Raw genomic sequence first — 21,020 nt, 5'->3', positions numbered from 1 at the left:
GTGCATTAACCCGTTTATGAGTGGTAGACCTAGTCACCCAGGTGTCTGACAACTTATTAATGTTAACCCCTTGCGCTATTTAATTTAGAGGCAACATGACATGAATCCACACAAGAAGATAATTATAAGATATTTTTAATGTCTATAAAATCAATCATGTATAGGTTAACTAGACATAATCATAAAACATTAATTAATTAGTATGCGCATACACATAAAAAAGCTAAATGCTAAACCTACTAACTGAGCATAAGAGGTGGATCATATAACTACCTGTGACCACATGTGGTTGATTCAATAATCATAGGTTAACAGTGTCCTTATTTTTGTTCTTAGAATAAGACAGTCCCATTAGATGTGCTCATAGAAATGTATTTAGGTATATACCAACAAAAAAAAAGGTTAATTGAACCGATTAATCATAAATATGAATGGTTCTTTCACATGTGGAAAAGTTATCCAGATAACATGAAGGAATTTTATATATCACCCGGGGCTTGGTGCACAGCAAGCACCTGTAGAAGAAAGCTCCCGTCTGCCACAGTCCGTAAGTGGCGTACTACGTCTCCCACTGTATCTGGCTCTCGTGCACACACCTTGGATCGCTTGGAGAGAGAGAGGTTGGTCCGGCTCCCGGAGCTCTGCGTGCTGCCGGCAATAATAGATTGGTTTTACTCCCGTCTTCAAGCCGCCGCATATAGCGTCCTCCCGTCTCCCATTTGTCAATCTCGAGCAGCGTTGCACATCAATGTGGAACTGAATATAATGTCTACTGGGTCACACAGGGCACCTTCTCTGACGCGTTTCGCTTCCAATTGAAGCTTCCTCATAGAGTAAAAACTTTGTGACAATAAAGCCCTTTTTAAATGACAGCCTCATACTCGATTGGTGTAATCATCCACCTAAAACTGTAACACCTGTCTAAGATCCACCTCCTATATTACAATCAGCAATTACAGAGACCCCCAGAATTATATTTAAGAAAAATAAGAATTTGAAGAACATACTAGCACCAAGCAGTTTGAAGAGAACTAACGAAAATAAGTTAGTAGCCCCCTCTGGCAACTCATGGTTGACAACTTCCATTTTAGGTTGTTTTAAATGTGGCAAAAATCGCTGTATTACATGCGGGTATATAGGTAATAGGGTTCAGAATATTGAATCCAACACTACAAAAGAGAGATTCGAGATACGTGAATTTATCAATTGTGATACGTCGTATTGCGTCTACGTGCTGCAGTGCCCATGTGGCCTGCAGTACGTGGGACGCACTACTCGTTCACTCAAAACTAGGTTTAGAGAGCATAGATTAAACATCCTCAAACAATTTTCCAATCACAGTGTGCCCCAACATTTTTCCAATGTCCATCAAGGCAAGATCGATGGGCTAGTTGTGATAGGGGTTCAGCATGTTAAGACTACGATTCGAGGGGGTGACAGGTACCGCAAGTTGTGCGAGAAAGAAGCCCTGTGGATATTTCAATTAAGAACACTGGCGCCTGCTGGGTTGAATGATTGCATAGATTTTGAATCATTCGCCAAATAGTGGTTGTTGGAATCCTCCTGGAAACGGGGAGGGGATGGTGGTCCAGCAGTTACCGGCCATTCCCAGTTTGCACGTTTAGGAGGGGACCAACAGGCTCTTACAGTATACCGGTTAGAGGGGATAGTCTATAATAGATTAAAACTAATCGTGGGTTCGTTTATTAGGTGCGAACATATAGAGTAGAGGTATAGGAACACTCTCATAGATTTGAGGTCACAGGATCGTGTACTGCTGATACCTAATGACTTCTAAGGAATAGAGGGACTAGGTAGATGGACTTATCTTTATTTCTTTATTTTGCGCGTGTAGTCACACGGGTATATACAATTGATGTTTATGCATGTATCTATATGTGCACTCTGAATGTATATGCCTATAGATTGCCCTCGATAGTATTGTTTTTGAACAAGGTAGAATATATGGGTTTCCCCACTCGTTTATTATACTCATTGTTTTTTATTATCAACTCTATTTAAAATGTTGTAATCTATTAGGAAGCCAAACGGCTTCGAGGTAGAGTATCAGTTTACCACAGCTAGAGTAACCAGTTCGATTCCCGGATGGTACAATCCCTAATGTGAAGCGAAAGGATTATACCATATATATGTATATATATTTCTTTTATATATATATTTTGTTATTACCATTATTATGGCTTATGACGAATTACTGGACAAAAATAGGATGCCTGATTATTTTTAGATATAATATAGTATTCATGTATTTGTACATATTATCATTATGTTTTTTATTTCTGTAAGATGTGCACATGGACAGGCGGGCATATGAAAGGTTAATATGAACTTTTTAATTAAGAAATAGGTGAGTAAGGAGGTGGATCAGGAGGTGGATCTTAGACAGGTGTTACAGTTTTAGGTGGATGATTACACCAATCGAGTATGAGGCTGTCATTTAAAAAGGGCTTTATTGTCACAAAGTTTTTACTCTATGAGGAAGCTTCAATTGGAAGCGAAACGCGTCAGAGAAGGTGCCCTGTGTGACCCAGTAGACATTATATTCAGTTCCACATTGATGTGCAACGCTGCTCGAGATTGACAAATGGGAGACGGGAGGACGCTATATGCGGCGGCTTGAAGACGGGAGTAAAACCAATCTATTATTGCCGGCAGCACGCAGAGCTCCGGGAGCCGGACCAACCTCTCTCTCTCCAAGCGATCCAAGGTGTGTGCACGAGAGCCAGATACAGTGGGAGACGTAGTACGCCACTTACGGACTGTGGCAGACGGGAGCTTTCTTCTACAGGTGCTTGCTGTGCACCAAGCCCCGGGTGATATATAAATTTCCTTCATGTTATCTGGATAACTTTTCCACATGTGAAAGAACCATTCATATTTATGATTAATCGGTTCAATTAACCTTTTTTTTTGTTGGTATATACCTAAATACATTTCTATGAGCACATCTAATGGGACTGTCTTATTCTAAGAACAAAAATAAGGACACTGTTAACCTATGATTATTGAATCAACCACATGTGGTCACAGGTAGTTATATGATCCACCTCTTATGCTCAGTTAGTAGGTTTAGCATTTAGCTTTTTTATGTGTATGCGCATACTAATTAATTCATGTTTTATGATTATGTCTAGTTAACCTATACATGATTGATTTTATAGACATTAAAAATATCTTATAATTATCTTCTTGTGTGGATTCATGTCATGTTGCCTCTAAATTAAATAGTGCAAGGGGTTATTCAGTTTGTTTTTGGTACACCTGGTTTTAATCAGGTGAGATTGTGTTGGTCATATCCACAGGCCAATATACCCTGTTTGTGGCTATCTAGATTATTTAAATTACGAGATTAACTTCAGATATCTGTGTGGATTGGGCGTGAGTATAGATATAGACACCCATCCGCAATCGTTGTAATTTAACCATTATTAGTAGCGCCTGACACTAGTAATTAGTATTTTAACTTATTAATGTTGAAAGTTAGAGTTAGGCACTGAAGGGGGGGTTAGGGATAGGCACTAGGCTGGTGAATAGCCATAACCTCCACCCCCCCAAGGGTTAGCCTAGCAGCCACGGGGGAGGGGTCCAATACTTACCCCGTCCGGTGTCAGGATTGTCAGTGTCGGGATGCCGCTGTTGGTCATGTGACTGCCAGCATCCCGACCACCGGGATAACATACTGAACCCCTTAGCCCTGTGTATACTCAGTAATAACAATTAAAAAAAAAATGCTAGTCTAGTTTTAAAATAAGATGTGACATCTCAGTCTTTTCTGTATGTGGAGAAGTGTGTACGTTTTTTTCGCAAGCCCCCACGTCTCATATTAAAGTTTTTCCGACTGTACAAGCATTGGTTATTTTCTTGTGGAACACAGGTCCTCGCTATACACAGAGCACAGGTGTAATTGCTAGATAATAGTATACAGCCAACAGATGCAAAGCAAGAGGACAGATTCCCATGGTGGGAGGCATCACATATTACTACTGCTACGCTTCTGGGCATTGGGGGTAATTCAGACCTGATCGCTGCTGTGCAAAGATCGCTTGCTAGCGATCAGGTCTGAATTAGGCCCATTGAGCAGGCCCTGCTGTTTTCCCTGGAGCATGAACTGTGAGCCCAGAAACAGACTATGGGGGGTAATGTATCAATACTTGGAGAAAGATTAAGCACCAGCCAATTATCTTCTAAATCATACTTGCCTACTCTCCCGGAATGGCTGGGAGGCCCCCGAAAATCGAGTGACACTCCCGCACCCCCAGAAGAGTGAGCAAGTCTCCCAGCCAGCCACCACATGCCTGCACTCCACCGCAGCCACACACAATCCTCCTGCAGCCAGTGGGGCCGATGACATGATTTGCGTCAATCGCGTCATCATTATGGACCTGCCCCACAATGCCTGTAATCTCGGCACTGTGTAGCAGGGGCAGATATGCGATGATACGATTTTGCGGAGACGCCCATCTCCACTCCTACACAGCATCACCCCCTCTGCAACGCCCCCAGGAGGCTGAGGCACACACCCCTCCCCTGCAATGCCAAGCTGGCTGCTTCCTCCCAGGGGAACAGTCAGAATATTGGCAAGTGAAAAATGACAGGAGCTGGTTGGCTTACAGTTTATGGGCCAAATTCCGTAAGAATTGCAAATTCTGCCAATTAGCAGAATTTGCAGTCCTTATGCACGGCATGCTGACCGCCCCGCATCCCCCCCCCCCTCCTTTGAAGAAGCAGAATTTGCGATCGCATGGCAATTTCTGCTTCATGGTACAAATTAGGGTAACCTCCTGCGGGCGCAGCACAGGAGGCCCGACGCTATCTTTCTGATCGCATTTTTTAGCCACGCCCCGCAACGCTCCATCTCCACCTAGGAAACGGAGCGTTGCCGAAGCGTTCACATTTTCTGCAGGCACATGCAAAGGACGGGCGCTGCACATGCGCCTGCATCCTTCTCATAATATTTGCGGTTGGATCGTGTTTTTCAATCCAATCTGAATCGAGTCCTATATCTCTCTCAAAGGCTTAGTACATAGACCAAGTGTTGGACTGGCCCTCAGGGATACAGGGGAACCCCCAGTGGTCCCCACTGCCTGAGTGCCCACCTTCTCCTATAGGGATTAGGTTGCAGACTTTTGAAATACATTACACATAAATAATGTTACCTTATGCTGCACAGGACTATGGTGTATTCTCTACAGTGCATTGCTGACATTAATATGGGGGATGAGTGCCAGTTGGATGCGACTGAACCCTGATAAAACAGAGGTCCTTATGATAGATCACAGGACAAAACTGCAACACAGCCAACCAACAGGACTTACGCTTGGTGGTTCAGAACTACGAAAACATGGAACATTAGCAGAATCTTGGCCTTGTCCTGGACGGTGGCTTGGTACTTAAACATCAGGTACCAGCCACAAATAAATCCTCTCTTTCTTTCACCTGAGGAACATAGCCAGAATCAAGCACTTAATTCCCTCAGAAGATCTGCCTAAAGTCATACATGCATTTGTATCATCTCGATTAGACTACTGTAATGCCCTCTACCTTGGTCTCCCAACAAAAGTTAACTTCAGAATTACTCAGTTTTCCAAATGAAAAAGAACAGTAATTACACATGTAAGACACTCAGCCTCTGCCTACACGCAGCTCTGCGCTGTGGATGGTAATGGGTTACTGGCTGGCATGAATGGTGGGCGGCCGGGACACATGCATGTGGTTGAATTATCATTATCAAAAAAAGCCAGAGAACCGTGATTCAGCACGCCAGTGTGTACACAAGTAACGTACCTGCTCATATACAGTCTATTCATGCACAATACAAGGTGTGGCTATTAAACAAGACGGTACCTGTAACAAAGAAACCATATTGTGTGAGGTAAAAGGGTGTAGAGGAACATTGGCTTTGGACTATCCCAAAACGGTTTTGTAAGCTTCACCCGTCTCACACAGATAGTTTGCGGTCACACAGATAGAAGTTATGTTTTTCGCATGCGTTGTAAAAATGCTCAGGTCAAAAGTAGAGCAACGGGTTAACTTAAAATTTTTGTTCAATTGTACAAGACGCCCACCGAATCTTTCCATATGCTAATCGATACTTGCTGGACAGATTGTATGTCATATCTATGTGTGTTTAAGTAGCACAAAGGATTAAGGGGACCCCTTGATGAAGTCAGACTGATGAAACGCGTTGGGCACCCCTGTCTTGACCCTCCTTAATAAGATAAGCTCTTCTCATAAATATTTTATTATTTAACATTTTTGTACTTTTTATACAGTTTATCCTCCAACTGCATTTTATACATATATAAAAAAAAAAATTTTTTAATCTCTTGGATGCTGAAAAAAATCTCCTTTATAGAAAACTGAATTTTTAGCTCCACCCCCTCCTTCTTTTGAGCTTTGCACAAAAGCTTATAACTTCTTTAGTGAATTCAATCCTACCCTCAAACCTGAATTGTGTTATCCCACCCTGTTAAGTATACAGTGTCAAAGTTGCAGACTCTATCTATCAGCAAAAGGGCGGACAGGTATCCTACGTAAGTTTTTTGGCTGTAGAATACACTGGTAAACCCTATTTCATTGCTGATAAGATGGTGTCTGCTCTGCAAGGTTTGTTGGGATGCTGGTGGGATCCGGAAGGAAAGAACGCAAAGCTATTTTAAAATCTGTAAATTTCTGTTTTGCGCCAAATGCGCACACAATACAAGCATACACCTGTACTCTGCATATCTGATCATATTGTTGCAAAACAAGGTAAAATAACTTCAGGGGCTTGCATGGTGTGTGATTTCTTAGTGACAAAGGAAGCCGCATGGTTTGTCCTCCATTTTGGACTAACCACATGGCCTGTCCACCATTTTGTGTAACCCTCATGGATGTGGAAGGGGGAGGAGCAGCGGCCATTTTGGGAAGGTCATTTTTTCTAAATGGCTGATTTTCACTGCCCGAATAATCAGCCGTCCTTGGTCAAAAAAAAATAATCACCATTTATGAGTTACCAATGCATTTATTTAACCCATGCCATAGTCAATTACAAATAGATTCAGATGGGGCTTAATAAAAGTTAATATTAAGATGAATACGTGATGTAAGAACCACATACAGATATAAACAAAGGTTTTTTTTCTTTACCTCTAGGATTCAGTTAACTCTGCTTGTTGTAAAATAGCCATTGAAATGCAAATTAACCTGTGTAACTGCTTTTTCCTAGCAGTGAAAAACCACCTTCACAGACAGTCAAAAGCACACAGCATTCATATGCAAATTAGAAGCACTTAATGGGTAAATGGGTCTCAGGAGACCAGTGAATGGTACATAGATATAATATTATAATTATGTGTGTGTGTTTATATCAATGTATGTTCTGCAAGATAGCTATCCAATATGAATCATACCATTGGAATTATTGATTACTAGATTCATTTAGACCTGTATTTTGTACTCTGTATACCTGCTCGCATTATTGCCATAAGTATTGATTACTAGATTCATTTTGACCTGTACTGAGAAAATTTGTTGCTATTTAGTTAAAATATAGAGTAATATTTAAGGAAGTAAGTGTAAGACGCACACACAGCCTGGCCTAGTTTTAAAGGTTTATACAGAAGAAACTGTGTGGTGTTAAGTGAGCAATTATAGGTAATATCGTTTACATTTATAGAAGTGTGGTATTTGTATTACTGCGGACATATACGGCCTTTGTACACGTGTTTCGGAAAACGTTCGAGACTGAGTACGCAAACAGGTAAGTGAATCTAGACAAAGGATTGAAAAATTGTGAATAAAGACTTTAAAAAGCGTGTCCACGTGTGTTTATAAGTGTATCCTTATATTCGGGGTTGCTGTATTGGTATTTATACGCTTTTTAAAGTCTTTATTCACAATTTTTCAATCCTTTGTCTAGATTCACTTACCTGTTTGTCCGTGATTTTGATTCTATGTTTCACTGTAGTTTGGGAAAATGAATTAATTATATTCATATTTTGATATATATCTAATAAAGGTTACATTTTGGAATTAGTTTCTTCCAGTGCGTCGACAATACAGAATCCCTTCTTCTTTCTTCTTCAAACATTCTAGTTTTGACATGCTGTAGTTGACTGCACCCCCTAATTAAATTAACATTGTGTACAATACTAAATAGGGGTCATGTGGGTGAATGTATGGTGATGAATCATATACATTCACGTAAGATTATTACAACATTGATTCTTTGAGTGTGCAGATATCCAGTCTTGTGAAGCTTGGTGAAACTTGGTGAAGCACGGTCTAGGTGAATACGTGGTGAGCACGGTCTAGGTGAACACGTGCGACGGAGTGTGATAAAGTTTTCGTGGTATTACGCTCCAGCTGTTTTGGAGCACAGTAGATACCACTTATAGATAGCAAGTGTCTATAAGCGGTACGATTGGACCGCACGGTTGTATGGGCAACACGTGACGCAACGTGATACGAGGTTTTGCATATTTGTGCGTAAATCTCGTCATCATACGTGTTATAGGAAGCACATGCAAGAGTGATCTGTGTAAAGTAAAGGTTTAGGGAATTTTCGCCGGTCTCTCAGGGAAATCTTGAGAGGTAGGGCCTGCAATGGCTACACGTGTCTGCTAAAGAAGGCGGATCCGTGGTACTCGGAGCAGAAGAAGTTCAGTGGAAGAGCTTTAAGGATTTCCGCCGTAGACTACTGTGTTTGGTGCATTTTAGGAAGTTTTCCCGTGTTAAAAAGGTCCACAATGGAAGCCAAGTGCACAACACAGGGACGTTCAGCAGTCAGGGTTCAGACTGCAGGTTTCAGACCCAGGGGGTCAGCTCGGTTAGTAATGTGGGGGAAGTATGGTCCCCACACTGAGGCCTTTTGTGATGAATGGACACGAATGACTGTGGGGGATAAAGCACCATTTCCTGGGATAGGTAGTTTTGACTCAGAGGTATTACATAATCTAAGGCTTAGGATCTGTCTGATAAAATCCCAAAAACAGAGGATCAGACACACAAACTGTTTACATTTATGGCAACAAGAGAGTGATATACAGAGGGAACTAGCTTACACAGCTGGTTCTAACCCTAGCAGGAAACTGATAGCAACCGCACCACCACCGTACATTACAGGAGAGAAAATGGCTACAGAGAATGACATACTGATATATGATAAGAGTGCACTTAATAAATGTATTAATGACAATAAGAGTAAAACTGATAAATGTATTAATGACGATAAGAGTAAAACTGATAAATGTATAAATTCTAACCCGTGCAAGTTGCACCCCATTTTAAACTTCCCTCAGGATTACAAGCAAGAAAGTGAGCCCAGCACAATGTCGGCACTTTCTCTAGCAGCCACCATACAGGACACCCAGGTGGGCACGGCCCAATCGGTAAGAGCAGTAGTAAAGCCCCCTAGCGGAGGGTCAGGTGAGGTCGTGTCCACAGGTAAGTACGGTATTGTACATTATGCACAGACAATTGCACCTCACATTGTAGAGTCAACACAAGATGGTGTAATTGAACTAAATCCTGTCCGGGTGATCGCAGTCCCCAATGGGAGGACTGACGCTCAGGGAGTCACTCCCGTCAAGGACATTGCTATGCATTGTCCCTGGTCCTGGGCAGAATTGAGGACAATTATGTCTGAATTTCCCGATCCCAGAAAAGATCTAGCCGCATGTCAGAGGTTTATTAAAGAATTAGGTAATGCCACCGAACCCACAAACAAAGATTGGCGAACAGTGCTACGAGTATGTCTACCTTCCAATATTGACCCTGCAAAATTTATTACTGATTGTAGATTAGACGCAGAAGTACCTCTCACTGAGGAGTACACTCAGGAGAATGTACGACAGATCAATCTGCAATTAGAAGTATATTTCCCAACTGTTGTCAAGTGGAATAAAATCTCCATTAGACAAAAAGAAGGTGAAACTGCTTCTGACTATTTCCATCGAGCACTGCAAGAAATGGCTAGATTTACTGGGATCGAAGACATTAAGGATAATGTGCATCATAGAGAGGTAGCGGTGTCCGTATTGATGGACGGTTTAAAAGAAACGTTGAGAACCAGGGTACAAATCACTCAACCTAACTGGAGAGGTATCTCGGTGGCTGCATTAAGAGAGTCCGCTATCGAGCATGACCGTAATATCCAAAGAACCAGGGAAGCACAGGGAGAGCGGTTGATGGTGATGAGCATCCAAGCACTGGAAGAGGCATCAACTCGACCAAAACCCCAGGCCCCTGGCACATGGAGGAAGCCAAGAGTTTGTTATCTGTGTAAAAGGGAAGGGCATTATGCCAGCAACTGTAACAGCACACATAAAGTCAGACCCCCTAGACAAGAACACGAGCAAAGTTATAACACACGTAATTGGGATCAGGGATCATATAGAAAAAAATTTGGGCCACACCCGTAATCTGCAGCCAGTGAAGTTGATTGTTAGCCTAGGAAGTAAACCTGAGGTCACAGTAAATATAGTTGGTAGATCATAACTTGTAGATACAGGGGCGGCCAGGTAAACTCTATGATTTATCTTTAAATGTTTCCTCTTCATCTCTGACGTTCACCGACAGAACTACAGCTCAAACGTCACATGTCTACTCGGTCTTTTCAGAGGTCTGCCCAACCCCAGTATATCTCACCAGCATCATTGTGCCTGGCCATGCACAGAGGGTGGAGAGTGGAAATACTGGTAGGGGAAGACTGTGCAGAGATACCGATAGACATGTTGGGGTGACAGCCTGATGGTGAACGGAAATCTGACAATTTTTTTTCTTTTTATTACTCTCTCTCTTTTTGTTTTTTCATGTTCTACGGATGGTATTTCAATCGACAGTTAAACACATGGTAATGCGAGATTTATGCTCCCCACAGAAAAGTCGCTGACTCGGAAAGAATATCGTATCACTGGAGTGTCCGTTCCGGGAAGACTGAGAGGCAGCACTGTTGAGATGGCATCTGAGCAAGGAGAACAACAAGACTAGAGGCGGTTATCGTACCAGTTTTCTTTCCCTTCTATTATTTTCTTTACCTCCCATTACCACTCTTTCTTTCTCCTCCTGCAAGATGGACTTACCCCCAGAGACTGCGTTCCGGGTTTTCCTGGTGACCCTGTTGTTGACCAGAGCAGTCTATTTCGGTGAGAGTACCAGAGAGGTCGAGAAGGGATCTGGAATAGGTTCTGATGACAAGGACGGATTAGTAGAATTCCAAGAGCAACACATTCACCGAGCAAAGGCGAGTATCAGAAAACGATCTGGTAGTCATGACACTAGGAGACATTGTGAAGGATTGTTAGCTGAGGAGAGCTGTATCTGTAGAAATTGTGAAAACATAGTTGAGGACGGGTGCATCCAGAGATGTCAGTCCAGCCTTAATATCAACATGGACCGTCATCCATTGAGTGACTATCACTCATTAGTGGGTAAGGTTTTAAACCAAACGGAATGCTGGGTGTGCTCACAAGTACCTCAAGGTCAGAGCAAGCCAGGATTAGTGCCGTATCCCTTGACAGTAGATGAGGTACTTGAATTAAGGGGTGGGAGACCGGTGGACAAGAAATTTAATATTTCTAGGCCTCCTAGTTTGAAGCTCCACCAATATCATGTGGATAGGTCCTTAATATGTTTCAACATTTCCAATCCCCGAAAGCCGGGAAATTGGGAAGTGACATGGAATAACCAAACCATGGCATTTTCACACAGAGCCGATAGAATGCCCGTAGACCCAGAACTTATACGCCAAATAGCCGATGGTGGGAGGTATTTTCTGTACAGGTATACTCTAGGAAGTAGGACCATGCGGGTTGGAGAAGTATCTCCAGGGTACTGTGCGCATATCATACAGCCTGATACGTGTACTGAACAAATGAGAGAGTTAGGGGTAGGATTTTTCACCTGGAAGGCTTGCAATATGGTAATGTCATATTCTGTCCCATATGTTCTCCCCGATGATGCATATTTCATATGCGGGAGGAAGGCGTATAAGTGGCTTACCCCAAACTCAGAGGGATTGTGTTACATTGGAAGAGTGTTGCCAGAAGTAATGACCATTACCCATAATAAGATGAAAGACGTTCACCGCAATGCTCAAGCTCCTTACACTCACACTCATTACGAACACATCGTTAAGAGACACCTTATAGATAGGACAGAGCACGCAGCCTCTGATTTGATCCACGAATCCACCGGGATTCAATTCCTACTCGCGCTAGATATCACCCGTACCGCCAGAGGAATTATAAATTTTAGGTATATTCATGCGCTAGCGAACCTGATAGACAATATCACTGAGATGTACGATGACACCTTCAGGTATACTGGGAGGGAATTGCAAGCTTACAAAACGGAACTGATCCAGCACAGGATGGTTCTCAATTACATCACAGCGGTGACAGGCGGGTATTGTGTCACCCTAGCAACTCAGTATGGTGTGAAGTGTTGTACATATATCACAAACAGCACTGATGACCCAACCGAGGTCATAGATCAAAAGATGGACGATATCTTGCAATTGAAGTGAGAGTTCCGAAGGAGACACAACCTTACCCTTACTGCTGTGAGTAATGAACTGACCGTCTGGGTTTCATGGTTGAACCCACGCAATTGGTTCTCAGGTTTAGGAGAATGGGTTCAAAATGTTATCGTGAATGTAGGAAAGTTTCTCCTTTGTATCCTGGGAGTTGTCATAATGATTGGTTTGATATTTAGATGTGTTCGGATTTTAATGCAGTGCAAGCGCAGTACCAAAGTGATGAGTTTGAGGAGCGAGGGCATTGTTACAACAACTGATTTAATTTATGATCCATCAATTGAGACAATGCTGTGATAACACGTGATTCCACGGTCCGTTTCTTTCACCCGTTTCTCCTTTGTTTTTCTCCAAGGCAAAAAGACATCCATTCGGAAGAAGACTAAAGACTTTGATGGAGAAGACTACAGACCTTTGATGAACATTTCTACAGACTTTGAGAGACACTTTAGAGACTTTAAAGACTTTTTATGGACACTTGAAAGACTTTGATTATCACCCACAGCAAGGATACACCTATCCGGACAAGACTTCAACAGACACCCAAGGATAATTGCACACATTATCATGTGAATGTATTTGTGACACATGTTTTATCTTCATCTCTACAACCTTCAGGTAGTGACACACATAGTCGACAGGTGATATAGGTACATATATTAGCATTCACATGTTTCTCCCCCTCCATATATCATCAACTAAATGTGCACCCCATTTGTTGGAACAAGAAGCCGAAAAGAGCTCGGTAGTGTTTGTTGGCCCACTTACAGACCCTTAATACGGGATAAGAAGGATTTAATGTATACTTCGCAATACCTCGAAGCTTATCTAGAACATGTACGGCACGATGATACATGCCCCTCAGATATGAAGTTCATACATACATGCTTTTACTATCCCACTAGGTTATACATTTCCTGCCTACTCCTCTCCTCCCACCACCCAATCATTTTTAGGTATTGTATTGTATATTTTTCCGTTTAATGTTTAGATAGTGGCAGTTATTGTTGACTGCCAAAGGGTGGACTGTCAAAGTCGAAAAATATTGTAATACATGCCCCATGTACTAACCCCATGCACATGCCCGCCGCGCGTGCACTCGCTCTGCCGTGCTTGCGCATATCCGCAACTTGCGTAACGGAGCTTTCCACGGCCATGCGCCTTGGCGCATGGTATGCGTATTTACGGTAGGGTTTGTGAACGCATAGAGGGTTATTAGAACATTACATATTTAACCCTTATAGTGCACATTGTACACATAGCCCCCTGCACCACATCAGAAAGAAATAGCTGTTTAAAATAGTTACTGAACAAAGGGATTCACCTTTACAGGATAGGAGAGGACAGAACAAGGTTACAAGGTGGTGTTTGGTATCCAGCTGTAGGGTATTTTAAGGGAAACATTCTGGTGTTGGTTTGAGAAAGATCGCTTGTTCCTGCGTATAGTTATGTGCAAAAGTAGAATATGAACATTAACTGTGTTTACATTATATTACGTATGCGGGGGGAATCCAGAGGAGGCCACCCACAAGAGCAGCTGAGAAAGACATAGCCCTCCTTTTCAAATCAACCTATGACCTCTCCCGTAATGAAAAGGTACATCTCTGTGTCCAATAGACAAAGGGATTACAGTGACCATTGTATTGTTTTGGATGAAGTGAATAAATAGAGCTTGCAGCAGGCTTGGTCACACAAGACTCTGAAGGCTTTCTACCTGATAGCTGAGAACTGGTCCAGGTTGCGCTTGCGAAACATTCTCACGTATGTATATTCTCTGTAGCCATTATTCTGTTTAGATTTCCTTGTTAGCCTGTAGTGTATAACTTGTATCTGTTTACCCCTTTTCTCTGAATAATCCACTGTGGTGTTAGAGCCCAGTGGTTTACCACAAACAGTGTTGTGTTTTCACTTTCCTGCCTGGGCTTTTAAAGTAGATTAACCTGTTTAACCTGTTTTAGTTTAACCTGCATTGTTAAGGTGTATGCACTGCGGATACTTTGTATCGCCAGTGCTATTTAAGGTTTAAAGTATAAGCACATCCTTACACTGTTTTCATTAATAAGGTTTACAATATATTACTCTGTGTGCGTACGTGCTGCGTGTGCGTCGTGCCCACGGCACAGCGTCTGATACTCTAAGTGCGTATCCATACGGTACTCAGTACGCAAATAGCGTACTTAGTCCGTAGTGTGTGTAATAAGTCTGGCGGCCATAGCGGCTCCACGGTAATAGTGTATAGCTTTATGTTTTAAGGTAATATTTGACATTATCAACAGTTTATACGAATTCATACAGACAATATCCCTTCCTTTTTTTAAAATATTTTTATATACTTTCTTTTAATACATTTTTTCTTAATTGCTATAAATGTACTTGTTCTAAAAATAAATTTGCGATATTCTTTTTTAATATAATATAATATATATTAATATATATAATATAATATATATTAATATTAATATAATACTTAATTTTTTCCTTTTTATATATACATAAGTTCTTAATCCATAGAGTCTTCCCATAAATTGTCGTTATATAAAAACACCAGTGGTCGCCGAATCCCTAGCACCTTATAGACTATATATATATAGGCGCCATCACGCGGCTGCGAGTATCCGCACGCACGGGAGAGAATGTGCACGTGCAGCAGGCACGCGTATGGGGTGGATATATGGCAACGTGTAGCATGATATTTTTCCGACTTTGACAGTCCACCATTTGGCAGTCATCAATAACTGCCACTTCCTAAAACAGTTCAAAAAAGAAAAATATATGTCATAAAGTAAATACCATCTTATGATTGGGTAAAGGGAGGAGAGGATCAGGTGGGAAAAAGGTATGACCTAATTAGATAGTAGAAGCATGTGTGTATGAATCCATGTTTGAGGGGTCATGTATCATCGTGCCGTACGTGTTTTAGATCAAGCTTCGAGGTATTGCGAAGTATACTTTTGAATTCCTTCTTATCCCGTATCAAGGGTCTGTGGATGGGCTGTCAAACTTTACCGAGCTCTTTTCGGCTTTAGGTTGTAACAAAATCGGGGAGCACATTTTAGTTGATGATACATGAATGGGGGGATATGTGAGTGCTGATATCTGTGCCTATATTCCCTATTGACTATGTGTGTCATTACCTGAAGGTTGTAGAAATGAAGATAAGAAGCAATTATGGTAAATGCAGTCATAAACTATGTGAGTTTAATATACATTTGCCGATTGAGGTCTTGTCTTGTGTCTTGTCTTGATGTACATGTTGACTGTAGTCTCCTGATGCTTTTGCTATAAATGACGGCAAAAGTTTTTCCATTGTCCAGAAAGTTAGTCACTAAAATATTTGGGCTATCGTAAAAATTTAGAGTCACTAGGGAAAATGGGGCTTGTAGCATAGTTCATCAATGGTCTGTATAAAAGAGGTTGTCAAATTCTTCTTCCAAGCGGATGTCTTTGTACCTTGGAAGAAAAACAAAAGGAGAAACGGGTGAAAGAAACGGACCGTGGAATCACATTTTTATCACAACATTGTCTCTATCGTTGGGTCATACATCAAATTAGTTGTTGTTAGTACAGTGTCTTCGCTCCTTAGACTCATCACCCTGGTATTACTTTTACGCTTCGCTAAAACCCGAACGCATCTAAATATCAGGCCAACCAATATGACGACTCCCAGAATACACAAAATAAATTTCCCTACATCCATAATAATACCTTGGGCCCATTCTCCTAAGCCCGAGAACCAATTTCGTGGGTTCAACCATGACACCCAACTGGTCAGCTCATTACCCACAGCAGCGAGTGTGAGATTGTGTTTCCTTCGAAACTCCCACTTTAATTGTAAAATGTCATCCATCTTTTGGTCTATGACCTCGGCTGGGTCCTCCGTGCTGTTTGTAATGTACGTGCAGCACTTTATTCCATATTGAGTTGCTAGGGTAACACAATACCCGCCTGTCACAGCTGTGAGGTAATTGAGAATCATCCTATGCTGAACCAGTTCTGTTTTGTAGGCTTGTAACTCTTTCCCAGTGTACCTGAACGTGTCGTCATACATTTCGGTGATATTGTCTAATAAATTTGCAAGCGCAGATATATATTTGTAATTTATCACTCCTCTGGCGGTACGAGTGATATCTAACGCGAGTAGGAATTGAATCCCGGTGGATTCATGGATCAGATCAGAGGCTGAATGCTCTGTCCTCTCTATCAGGTGCCTTTTAACAACGTGCTCGTAATGAGTGTGAGTATAAGGAGCTTGGGCACTGCGGTGAATATCTTTCATTTTGTTATGGGTTACAGTCATTACTTCAGGCAGTACTTTTCCAATATAGCACAATCCCTCTGAGTTTGGGGCAAGCCACTTATACGCCTTCCTCCCGCATATGAAATATGCATCATCGGGGAGAACATATGGGACGGAGTATGACATTATCATGTTACAAATTTTCCATGTGAAATCTCCTGACCCTAATTCTCCCATCTGTTTAGTACACGTATCAGTTTGTACGATCTGTGCACAGTATCCTGGTGATACTTCTCCAACTCGCATGGTCTTACTTCCTAAGGTGTACCTATACCGGAAAAATTTCATATGGTCGGCTATCTGGCGTGTAAGTTCTGTGTCTATGGGCATTCTGTCGGGTCTGTATGAAAAGGTCATGGTTTGATTACTCCATGACACTTCCCAATTTCCCGGCTTTCGGGGATTGGAAATGTTAAAGCATACTAAGGACCTATCCACATGATATTGGTGGAGCTTCAAACTAGGAGGACTAGAGATATTAAACCTCTTGTCCACCGGCCTCCCACCACTTAGCTCAAGTACCTCTCCTACAGTTAAAGGGAATGGTACTAGTCCTGATTTGCTATGGCCTTAAGGTACTTGAGAGCATACCCAACAGTCTGTCTGATTTAACACTTTACCCACTAAGGAGTGATAGTCACTCAATGGATGCCGGTCCATGTGGACATTAAAACTGGACTGACATTTCTTTATGCACCCATCCTCAACTATATTGTCACAATGCCTACAGATGCAGTTCTCTTCAGCTAACAATCCTTCACAATTCCTTCTATTGTCAATGCTACCAGATCGTTTTCTGATACTCGCCTTTACTCGGAGATTATGTTGTTCTTGGAAATCTACGCCTGCATCCTGGTCATCAGAACCCATTCCCGATCCTTTCTCGACCTCCATGGTACTCTCACCGAAACAGACTGCTCTGGTCAACATCATGGTCAACAGGAAAATCCGGATCACAGTCTCTTGGGGCAAGTCCATCTTAGAGGAGTAAAAGGAGAAAAATAAGAACGGGGAAAGGAAATAGGAGGGAGGTGGGAACTGGAGAAAATAACAAATGGGAAAAATAAATCTGGCTCGACAAGCTTCCGGTCTTGTTGTTCTCAGCGCTCAGGTGTCGTCTCAATCCTCCCTGAACAGACACTCTAGTGATACAACCTCTACCGTCTGTTCTTTATCACGGGACCCCTCTGGGTCAGTGACCTTTTTACAATGAGACGAATGGACCCAAGTCTCTCTCTCGGCAACCTTCAAAGCAGTTGTGCTGGTCAATAAGACTTGATATGGTCCTTCCCATCTGTCAATAAGGCAACCTGAGCGTAGAAAATTCTGTATCATTACATAATCCCCAGGTTCAATGTCATGACAATTACTGTCTGGCAAATCAGGAATCACCAACTTTAGATTATCATTCTGATTCCTCAATTGCTTACTCATCTTGACCAAGTACTTTACAGTTACTTCATTGTTACATTTCAAATCATCCTGGGGGTTAATCATAACATGGGGTTGTCGACCAAACAGAATTTCAAAAGGGGACAGATTAAGAGGGGACCTGGGGGTGGTTCTGATGCTGTATAATACGATTGGCAAAGCTTCAGGCCATAACAGTCCTGTTTCAGTCATTATCTTGCTCAATTTATTTTTAATAGTTCTGTTAACTCTTTCCATTTTCGCACTCGCCTGGGGGCGATACGGAGTGTGCAGCTTACTATTAATTCCCATCAACTTACACATTGTTTGAAAGACTTCACCTGTGAAATGGGTACCCCTATCACTTTCAATTATTCTAGGGATACCGTACCTACACACAAATTCCTGCACAATTTTCTTTGCAGTAAACACAGCGGTATTTGTGGCCGCGGGAAATGCTTCAACCCAATTTGAGAATACATCAATACAGACCAAAACATACTTTAAATTTCTACAAGGTGGTAATTGTATGAAATCAATCTGTATTACCTGGAAAGGGCCATCTGTCGGAGGGATATGGGATGGCTCTGTCGGTATTGCCTTTCCGATATTCTTCCTCAAGCAGGTGAGACATGTCATTGCTCTTTTACCCGCATGGGAGGAAAATCCTGGGGCGCACCAATAAGCTCTTACTAGCTTACACATTCCTTCTTTGCCTAGATGAGTCAGCCCGTGTGCTGCTTCCGCTAGACTTGGAAGGTATGCTCTGGGTGCCACTGGCTTACCATGTCCATCTGTCCAGAGTCCTGAGGACTCCTGGCCATATCCTTTTGACCTCCAGACTGCCTTTTCCTGTGGGGAACACACATTTTGCATTTCACACAATTTCTGTGTGTTTACAGTATTAAATACCATCAGTCGTGTACTATCTGTTTGTATGGGGTTACCGGCTTCTGATTTAGCAGCTTCGTCTGCTCGGCTGTTACCAAGTGATACCGGGTCTTGGCTATATGTGTGAGCTTTACACTTGATAACAGCCACTCTGTCGGGTTCCTGTATCGCTGTCAGAAGTCTTTTGATGTGGGCTGCATGCGCTACGGGTGTGCCAGCTGCCGTCATGAAATTTCTGAGGCGCCATAGGGCCCCGAAATCATGGACTACTCCGAAGGCGTACCTAGAGTCTGTGTAAATGTTGGCTGATTTGCCCTTAGCCAATTCACATGCTCTGGTTAAGGCAACCAGTTCAGCAACTTGTGCTGAGTGTGGTGGGCCTAGCGGTTCCGCTTCTATGGTACCTTGGTCATCTACGACTGCGTATCCAGTACACAAGTCTCCCGAGTCCGTCTGTCTGTGACAACTACCGTCAGTGTAGAAGGTAAAATCTACATCTTCCAGTGGGTTGTCACTGATGTCAGGCCTTGCCGTGAAATTTTGGGTCAAATATTCCATACAATCATGCGTGTCATCCCCTGTATTAAATCCTCCTTCACCACCACTCTCATCCTCCACCCTTTGTGCCTGTCCAGGCACACCTGGGAGATACGTTGCAGGATTTAATGCGCTGCATCTCCTTATGGTGATGTTTACGGGGGCCATCAATGCCAATTCCCATCTTGTAAACCGCGCTGATGAGACGTGTCTGGTTTAGGCAGAATTCAGTAAGGCCGACACTGCATGTGGTGTATGAATTGTGAGGTTGTGTCCTAGCACTACATCTTCGCTTTTTGTGACTAGCAATGCTATTGCTGCAACACTTCGCAAGCATGTGGGGAGGGATCGTGCTACCGTATCTAGCTGAGCGCTATAGTAGGCTACCGGCCTGCTGGCATCACCATGCTTCTGGGTTAAGACACCTGCTGCGCACCCAGCACTCTCTGTTCCGTACAGCTCAAAGGGTTTCCCATAGTCAGGCATACCTAGTGCTGGTGCCTGCGTTAGGCACTGTTTAAGTCTCTCAAATGCCATCTCAGATTCGTCTGTATGCGAAATCCGATCAGGTTTGTTTGAGGAGACCATCTCCTGCAAAGGTAGGGCTAGTATGGAAAAACCTGGGATCCAGTTACGGCAATACCCACACATTCCTAAAAACGTTCTAATCTGTTGCTGGGTTTGCGGCAGGGTCATGTCACGAATTACTTGAATTCTATCAGCGGTAAGGTGTCTCAGTCCTTGTGTTAGACAGTGTCCCAAATACTTCACATGAGTCTGACATAATTGTAACTTGTCCTTGGAAACCTTGTGTCCTGTGTCTGAAAGATGAAACAGGAGTTGTTTCGTATCTCTCAGGGACGCTTCCAGTGAATCTGAACACAGTAGTAAATCATCCACATACTGTATCAATATTGATCCACTCTCTGGTTGGAAAGACTGTAAACAATCATGCAGAGCTTGTGAGAAAATACTTGGACTGTCTATGAAACCTTGTGGTAATCGAGTCCAAGTGTACTGAACTCCTCTGTATGTGAATGCAAATAAGTATTGACTGTCAGGGTGCAGAGGTACAGAGAAGGCGGCGGAGCAGAGGTCAATTACAGTGAAAAATTTGGCAGTGGGAGGGATTTGCATAAGGATAACAGCTGGATTTGGCACTACGGGGAATTGACTCTCAACTATTTTGTTGATCCCTCGCACTAATCTATAACCCCTCCCCCCACTCTTTTTAACAGGGAAGATGGGACTATTGGCAGTGCTGGACGTTCTCACCAGAATGCCCTGTTGTAGCAAGCGCTCTATTACAGGGAAAACTCCTAACTCCACCTCTGGCTTCAGAGGATA

At 42.6% G+C, this 21,020-nt stretch overlaps 1 protein-coding gene across 2 annotated transcripts in view; it reads right to left on the bottom strand.

The window, feature by feature from the left end:
• Positions 1–21,020, bottom strand: part of LOC134949223 (flavin reductase (NADPH)-like) — a 148,579-nt gene that overhangs the window by 40,570 nt on the left and 86,989 nt on the right. The gene's annotated exons all lie outside the window — the stretch shown is intronic.

This window comes from Pseudophryne corroboree, chromosome 8 (assembly GCF_028390025.1).
Source record: "Pseudophryne corroboree isolate aPseCor3 chromosome 8, aPseCor3.hap2, whole genome shotgun sequence".
In the NCBI taxonomy this organism is placed as follows: domain Eukaryota; kingdom Metazoa; phylum Chordata; class Amphibia; order Anura; family Myobatrachidae; genus Pseudophryne; species Pseudophryne corroboree.
This window is presented reverse-complemented; position numbering and strand designations above follow the sequence as displayed.